Genomic DNA, 8853 nt, shown 5'->3' with positions numbered 1-8853 from the left:
TACTACAAATTCGCTCATAGATAACGGATAAAATCCGTTATCTATGTGTGAAAACTGCCGTAATATATAATGGTGTAATGTATGTGGAGTTCATACATAACGGATATTTAAGCGTTATCTATTCTATTATACATAACGGTTTTTCATAAATATATAACGCTCAAAATTCATTATCTAAATAATTATACATAACGGTTCCAATCCGTCAAGAAAGTTAAACTTCACCGTTATGTATACACATATACATAACGATTGTTTATATATAAATAACGTTTTATATCCGTTATCTATAGTATTATACATAACGGTTTTAACCGTTATCTTTGTCATAATACATAACAGTTCTTTACCGTTATGTATGCCAACTATAGCTTTTAGCATATTTTTAATACTTTTTCTCAATTTTTCTGTTATTTATCTACAAAAATGAATAAATAAACTTAAAACAACAAAATGATAAAACCATCAATAACATATATTATATATATCACAAAACATTCATACATAATGTTTTGAGCCCAACTAAAAAAAAAAAAAAAACTAGGGCTTCCGTTGCCTTCTAAAACCAGCACCTCTCTATAAGCTCTATAATCTTGTATCTTGTCCTTCAACTATATAAATGTTAATCTGCTCGCGACGGCAGAGTGAAGAGTACCTCCTGAAGCTGAGTCCGGTTGGGGTTGAGAAATATACAACTACACAGAAATAAACAAAAAATTGAGAGATGATAAAATTAAACAATTCTTGCAACTGTTATAAAAACACATTTCTAAAAAACTTACATCTCCATAGAAAAAAGATGAATTCATTATCCAACTACTGTTAAAAAGTTAGATGTTAAAATTATCCAACTACTGTATAAAGTTAGTCCAAACATAAATATACCAGAAGCTTATCAACTTTTACCGTGATAATGGGAAGTAAAGGACCAAAAATCTCCTCATTCAAGATCAGAGAATCTTGTGGGGCATCCAGTATAACAGTGGGAGTGATCTTGCTGTAAGATGGACAAGGAAAAGAATTTCATGAATACATCATCAACCAACACCAGATCATTGCTGAAGAAGAAAGGGCAGAACCAAGTTTTGGAACTCACAGATTGGCTTTATCCCGTTGACCACCAATAACTATTTTACTGGAAACCTTCTCTTCATCCAAAAGCTTTGTTAGACGTTCAAAATGTCGGGAATTTATAATTTTTGACAAGTCCTTTGAATTCACAGGATCCTTTCCATAGAATTTTTCTAGTTCAGATGAAAGAGCATCAACCTGAGAAATCATATCAGAATTTGATCAAAGAGAGAACGTATACCCCTATTTGCATGTACAATATAGTTCAGTTGGTATTGCTTACAAATTTTGATGCATAGTCCTTTGTAGTTATTATATAATCAGGTGAAACACAGGTTTGTCCACTGTTGCATCCCCACTTGCCTGAGATTATTCTTCTTGCCGCAACCTTAAGAACAAACAGAACAAGCACATCATCTGTTGGTGTTTGATTCAGAAAAATTCAGATTTGGTCGAGTTTCAGTAACTGAGGCCTGACGGACTTACTGTTAAGTTGATGTTTGAATCAACGATTACTGGACATTTCCCACCAAGCTCCAAAATCACAGGTGTAAGATGCTTAGCAGCAGCAGCTAATATAACACGTCCAACCTTGCTATTCCCTGTAGAAAGTTTGTTTGATTAGGTTTAGGACCAATAAAGTTTGTGATACCAACACCAATAGTTGATATTTTTATTACGATTCAAATATAAAATCGAGAGAGCGATATACAGAGCTACTTCACCTCCAAGTAGAGCAAACTATAACCAAAACCAGCTGTGAAATATCTCTTCAAATTTATGATACTTAACTACATTCTAATATAGCTATTATTATATACAAACTTCTTTTTTTCTGTCCCTTTACATGTTAATAGGCTTAGTTACATTAAGATTCATTAACTAATAAGATTTAGTTACTAAACTTTTGGAGCTAGACTAAGAGGTTCTTGACCACTTGACTGCTAAATCTGAAAGAATCTCTCAGTCCAATTACAAGTCAGTGCTTCCGTTATTTAATCGATCAGCAGATATTTGCGTGGTCCTCTGAACTCAGGGACTAGAAAACATTTCAGAGTTTGTAACCTTTTGCTTGAGCAATCAGAAAATAAACAAGAAAACCTATCAGTCTAAAAGAAAATTCCAGTAATATATGGTGCCAATTTCAGCATCGCGTGCAGGTAAAAGAAATAGAGAAAATACTCTTGTATGTAAAACCCCCCTGCGAATTCAATACCTACAGTGCAAGAAACAATTGAATTAAGTCGGACTACAAGAATCAATCAACTGCAACACCCCGTTCTCCGGACAAAAGAACTAGAACTTACTAAGTATGCATAAACTACAAAATTGCTCGAAAATTTCAAAATTGGAACCCAGAGTAGAGAAGTGCAGAGTTCAGGACTTACTGGAGTTGGAGAGTGGAGATAGATAAGGAGAGAATTGTGCAGAGTTCAGGAACCCAATTTGTGCATATTATCTGAGAGAGAGAGGGCCTCCGCCTTCAAAATTCGAGTATTTCAGTGCGAGGGAGGCGACTACCGATGGAGGCGGTGGCGGTGGCGGTGGCGACAAATGACCTAGGTTTCTAGATTTGGGGAAAAAAGAGAGGAGCGCGAGATAGGTCGTGAAGGGAAAGTTGGATTTCCTGAGAGGCTTCGATGATAGGCCGCCTGCGACAACCTAGGGTTTAGGATTTGGGGTGCTGAAGACCGAGAAGGACGATGGGAGAGAGAGAGAGAGAGAGAGGCGCGACATTGACTGCTATAATCATCGGCCGAGGCCAAGGACAAAGCACCGCCTCGCCTCCATCGGTGAGAACAGGGGATGACGATTGCCTCGCCAATTTCAGAGGCGGCGGCAGCTAGCCTCGCCGGAGCTAATCGTGGCGGAGATCCTTGAGGTGACAACATTTTGGAAGAAGATCTAGGGCACGAACTGAGGAATTGAGGGATGAGAAGGAGAGAGGTGAAAATCTGTTGAGATATGAGGAGAAATAGAGGCACGGCTTCGCTGGATCCAGGCACCGCGGCCGACGACGCCGGAGAAGAGAAGGAGGGCGGGGTGGGTGGAGGTTTTGATGGGAGGCAGAGAACGAGAGAGGGAGAGTTGGAGAGAGATCATTAGGAACTTAGGGTTTTGAATGTTGTAGTGAAATTAAAATCTAATACATAACATAAATTAATAACGGTAATATTTACTGTTATTAAAATGTACTCATACATAACACAAACCATAACGATAATAAATACGCGTTATTAAAAATGAACATACACAACACTCATAGATAACGGTAGACTAAAAAGCGTTATAAATAAGCATAGGTAACAGTTTTCTCATAACAGATTTTTGAAATATCCGTTATCTATGTAAAAAGGCGCACATACATAACGGATATTTTAAATATCCGTTATCTATGAGGCGTTATGTATGTGCATTTTTGGTGTAGTGTTTCTAAAATTGTGAAAACTCAGGTAATTATAAAATATTTTATATACACACCAAAATTAAAGATCATGACAAGAGATTTAATTAATTTGATAAATCATGTTATGTAAATATTAGATTTAAAATGTAAAGATTAAAACTTATAAAATTCTCTCTCATCTCTCCTCTTTTCTTTTGATTAAATCTACTTTTCTATTCTTTTTTATTTTCATTATTTTTTCTTTTATCTATCTTATTTGTTTATTTTTTACGTAATCATAATATCAATTTTTACTATTGTGATTTTTTTCTATAATCAGTTAAAAATTATAGTACTATATTTTAATATATTTATAATTTTTTAAATGACAATTAAGTTGGTTTCTATTTTTTATATATATGAAAAAAATATAAAACTGTTCAAATGCTAGTTAAGTTAAAATATAAAAAAATTAGGGAGTCAGATTAATCATTATGGAAAGATGTAAATTTTGACTTTTGAGTTTCGAATTTCCATTTTTGATAATCTAATCCTATTTCTCGACAAAGGTTATCTATATATTATACTCCTAAAAGAGTAGTCTAAAAGTTTCCCAACAAATTTTTTTTCAGTTTTTTTTTCCAAGTTTTTAGGGCATGTTCAATCGTGTGTTCATCAAATCTTTCTACTATCAAATTTGCAACAACACCAACAATATGCTCTTTCATAAAAACTTGAAATAACTTGAAATAATACACATAAGAAACTCCATAAAAAGAATAAGAAAATAATAAGAATTAATTGACATGAAAAAAATAGAAACTTATGAAGTACACAATAGAATAAATTCGAGTGAAAATAACTTAATTGATGGAAATTAAAACAACATATACAAAATTCCGATGATAGAAAATGAAAAGAAGAATCACCGGACTTCATCTCCAACATACTATTTCGCAATCTACTGCAAAAGGCATCTTGCACAAGGCCAACTCAAATGATGCTGCAAAACACCAAGTGCAATGAGGAATTTGCTCCAATGATACTCCAAATCGCATCGCATTTTGCATTTTTTTTTTTGACAAGTTTCGACAATATATTTACAATTTTGCGTTTCTACTATTCCAAGCACAAACACCTTTTTCAATTTCTGAAACAGTGCATCCGAGTCCCAAATCTTTGTGTATCTTAGAGAAATATCAAAGAGAAGAGAAATATCTAAGATGAAGAAAAAGCTTGGCGCGGCAGTTCAGAGAAATGGTGCATGAAGAAGAATAGCAGAATGGTGATTTAGAGAAAGGTGTGAAGAACAAGCAGAGTGATGCATTTGACTTTTTGATTAGGGATAGTTTCTTTTATTGTTTGTATTTTGTAATTTTGGGCTTAAATTAATTGTTGGATTTAATTAATTTGGCTTTTGTTATAGATCTGTGTTTGGATGGGAAATTGTATGCAGAAAAAAGAATTTTACATAAGAAAGTTGTTATCTTTATGTGATAATTAAGATAGAAGATAGAAAGGGAAGCAGGAGGCGAGAGGAAGAAGAAGATAGGAAGAAAGTTGATACTATTTCATAACTAGGTTAAACTCTTTCTCATGCAATTACATATAAGTTGGTCCCCTCACACGTACGGTACTAACTGAAAGCAAATAAAGAGAAATAATAATTAAAAAATGCTACTACTGCCGAAATGCGCCTTTCCCTCAGTTAGCCACTTTTAAAAACGGAATTCCCCTCTTCACCAGTTTTACAGCTTCCAACGCCTCTTAAGCAATTAACTGTTCCACCATCTTCAATTGCTTCACCTCCACCCTTAATTCCCAATGTCATGACGGTACGTCCCCCATTTTGAGATCCTTACCCTCGAGGATCCAAATCCAGAAATTTCTGAAGTAGAGGCTTTGAATCTTCCCAGCTGGATAAGTCAGCTCCCTCTTTAGACCACTGAACTAGAAATTGCAGAATTTCCTTACCCTGGCAATTAACCAATCGTTTCCCCATAATTGCAAAAGGTGCGTGCTTAAAGTGTCCGGCAGCGTCGACGTCAGGTAACTCTGTTGACGGTGTGACATTCCGGCCCAAACACTTCTTAAGAAGTGATACATGAAAGACCGGGTGAATTTTGGAAGACTCCAGTAGTCCCAACTTATATGCAACTGACCTAACCCTCTCTGTTATTTCGTAGGGTCCACAAGTACTTAGCAGATAACTTCAGATTTCGGTGTAAGGACACCGAATTTTGCCAAAATGGTTGCAGCTTAAGGTAAACAAATTCTCCAACTTCATACGTGCGCTCACTTTTTTTTATCCGCAAAGAACTTCATTCTCGCTTGCGCGAGTTTAAGATTTTTCTTCAAAATGTGCACCGCTTCCTGCCTTTGGACAAGCCAATCCTTAACCTCTTGGTTGGTAGAATTTAAGTAGGCACTTAAACCAATGTGTGGGGGTGGAGTCCCATATAAGGCTTGGTACGGAGAACATTTTAAGCTGCTGTGATAATTGGTGTTATACCAATACTCAACTAGAGACAGCCATTTAGCCCACTGCTTCGGATTTGATCCAGACATACACCTTAAGTAGATTTCCAAACACTGATTCACCCTTTCGGTTTGGCCATCAGTTTGTGGATGATAGGCCGTAGATAACTATAATTTAGTACCCATAAGTTTGAACAACTCCTTCCAGAAATTACTAGTAAAAATCTTGAAAATGTCTGAAACGATACTGACGGGAGGGCCATGTAATTTGTAGACATGATCTAGGAATAGCCTCGCTACACCTTGGGCAGTAAAAGGGTGAGCCAAGGCAATGAAATGTGAATACTTGCTCAGTTGATCCACCACCACCAAGATAACATCATTTCCTACAGACTTAGGCAAGCCCTCTATAAAATCCATGAAAATGTGAGTCCAAAATTTATCAGGAATAGGTAAGGGTTGGAGAAGACCAGGACAGCTTGACAAATCCGATTTATTCCTCTGACAAACATCACATTCCCTCACCCAACTCTCCACATCCTTCTTCGTTTGAGGCCAAAAGGAAAAAGTTTTAAGCCTGGAATAAGTACCTTGGATGCCTGAGTGTCCACCAAAAGCTGAGCTATGTACCTCAGTTAGAATAAACCTTCTCATGTCCGAAGAAGAACCAACCACAATTCTGCCCTTGAATTTAATAAGCCCAGCCTCCACTTGAAATTCAGGATGGGTGGAATGATCCACTAGCTTAGCAGCCAATATTTGAGTGAAATAAAAAATCTCCTTCGTAGCTCTTAACATCCACGTAGGGGAGACTGTGGAAATTTCAAATGTTTGATCTTCTGCCATAGGATATCTAGATAGACCATCAACCGCTCTATTTTCTACCCATTTGTTATATTGGATTTCATAATCCAAGCCAAGTAACTTTGTTTACCATTTTTGCTGGATTGGGTTCATCGTTTTTTGGTCTAGCAAGTGCCTGAGAGCTTGCTGTTCGGTCTTGATGATAAACTTGTGCCCTTGCAAATAGGATCTCCATTTCTGCACTGCCAATATCACAGCCAAGAACTTCCTTTCATATACTGACAGAGCCTGATTTTTTGGACATAAAGACTTGCTTATGTAGGCTATGGGTCTCTTCTTCTGAAGTAGCACAGCCCCTACCCCAGTACCACTAGCATCAGTCTCCAAAACAAACTTTTTTGTAAAATCTGGAAGGGCTAGAACAGGGGCAGTGGTCATAGCAGCCTTGAGAGCTGAGAAGGCTTGCCCTGCTTTCAGAGACCACCTAAAACAATCCTTCTTCAAAAGCTCAGTTAATGGTTTACTAATCAACCCATAATGTCTGATGAATTTTCTATAATAACCAGTGAGCCCTAAAAATTCTCTCAATTGCTTGACATTCACAAGAGTAGGCCAGTTTACCATACTCTCTATTTTGCTTGGATCAGTGGCAACCCCATCACCTGAAATAATATGCCCCAGATATTCAATTTCTTTTTTCTGGAATTGACGCTTACTCATCTTGGCAAATAGGGTCTGCTCCCTCAGAATAGTCAAGACACTCTTTAAGTGTAGTAAATGCTCCTCCTCTGTTTTGCTGTAAACCAATATATCATCACAAAAGACCAACACAAACTTCCTCAAATGCGATTGAAAAACCTGATTCATGAGGGATTGGAAGGTAGCTGGCGCGTTGCATAAGCCAAATGGCATAACCAAGAACTCAAAATGGCCATGATGTGTACTGAAGGCTGTGAGATACCTATCTATCTCCTTTACTTGAATTTGAAAATATCCAAATCTTAAGTCAAGTTTTGAAAACTTAGCTCCATGAAGTTCATCCAATAACTCATCAATCAGAGGAATAGGAAATCATGCTTCACAGTGAGAGAATTCAAGTACCTATAATCAACACACATCCTCCATGTTCCATCGTTCTTCTTCACCAATATCACTGGTGATGCAAAATGACTCTTACTGTGTTGTATAATTCCAGTTGCAAACATATCTTGCACAATTTTTTCAATCTAATTCTTGTTGCTATGCGAAGTCCTATAGGGATATTGATGTTTGGGAACACTTCCTGTTTTGAGAGTAATTTGATGCTCTATACCTCTTGTAGGAGGTAGGCCTTGGTGACGAAGCCGTCGTTGAGCTTCGCGCAAATAAAATATCCTGTGCCCACAGGCCACAACTAGACTAGCTAGTGGTAAGTCCAAAGTCGAATCCACAGGGAACTGAGCAGTAACTCCTCCTGCAAGAGTATCACTAAAAAGGGTTTGTATTCTGATGGGTTCTAACCACAACGTGCTTATGGGCAGAACAGAGTTTCCAACTAAAACTGAAATAACAAAGGTAACTTAATCAAATAACAAAATAACCCTGACTTGGATTCGAATCACTAAACATGAACTAGGCACTCGATCATTGGTGCAAAGATAAATTACTATACTCGCATACCAGTGGTTATAGGCATAAGAATTGTTGCGCCCCTATTGTCACTCGTCACGCACGCAAAAATCCCTCGCCCAATCTATCCTTTCAGTTTATGATCCCTTAGAAGTTATCCCTAATGGAAACCAACTATCCCGGACAATATCCACGTCCTCTGCGATGGCCTATCGCTAGTAGTGCTTTGCCCAGAATGCCTTAAGAACTAGATAGACCCACTTGACTATTACGCAGATATTTCACCGCAATCACGGCTCTAACACTCGTTGTACTATTTTGAAGGTCGATAGCGTCTCGCCTTTGCCCAAAGTTTACTTGTGGCCAAAACTCCCTAGTTAACTAGTGATCAATTAATTAACCAAGTTGTTACAACCTTATTGGAATCAAACCTAGTGTATCGAGAATATGCTCATATAGTTGTTATGCCCAAATTAGACCTCCCGAGTTAAGTGTTCATGCTTAGA

The 8853-nt window shown here is 37.2% G+C and overlaps 1 long non-coding RNA gene across 2 annotated transcripts; it reads right to left on the bottom strand.

Annotated features, from left to right (window-relative positions):
• Nucleotides 1–440: 440 nt before the first annotated feature.
• LOC131024460 (uncharacterized) lies at nt 441–1716 on the bottom strand. 2 transcript variants are annotated; one of them, XR_009101856.1, is made up of 6 exons: nt 1558–1716; nt 1355–1459; nt 1097–1269; nt 907–997; nt 783–819; nt 441–695 (listed from the first exon to the last, which is right to left on the bottom strand). It is a non-coding gene; the product is annotated as an uncharacterized LOC131024460 (long non-coding RNA). The 2 variants fall into 2 exon arrangements; XR_009101854.1 differs by lacking the exon at nt 783–819.
• Between the last annotated feature and the right edge of the window lie 7137 nt (nt 1717–8853).

Source organism: Salvia miltiorrhiza, chromosome 5, assembly GCF_028751815.1.
Source record: "Salvia miltiorrhiza cultivar Shanhuang (shh) chromosome 5, IMPLAD_Smil_shh, whole genome shotgun sequence".
NCBI lineage: Eukaryota > Viridiplantae > Streptophyta > Magnoliopsida > Lamiales > Lamiaceae > Salvia > Salvia miltiorrhiza.
The sequence above is the reverse complement of the archived record's forward strand: the minus strand, read 5'-3'. Positions and strand labels throughout refer to the sequence as shown.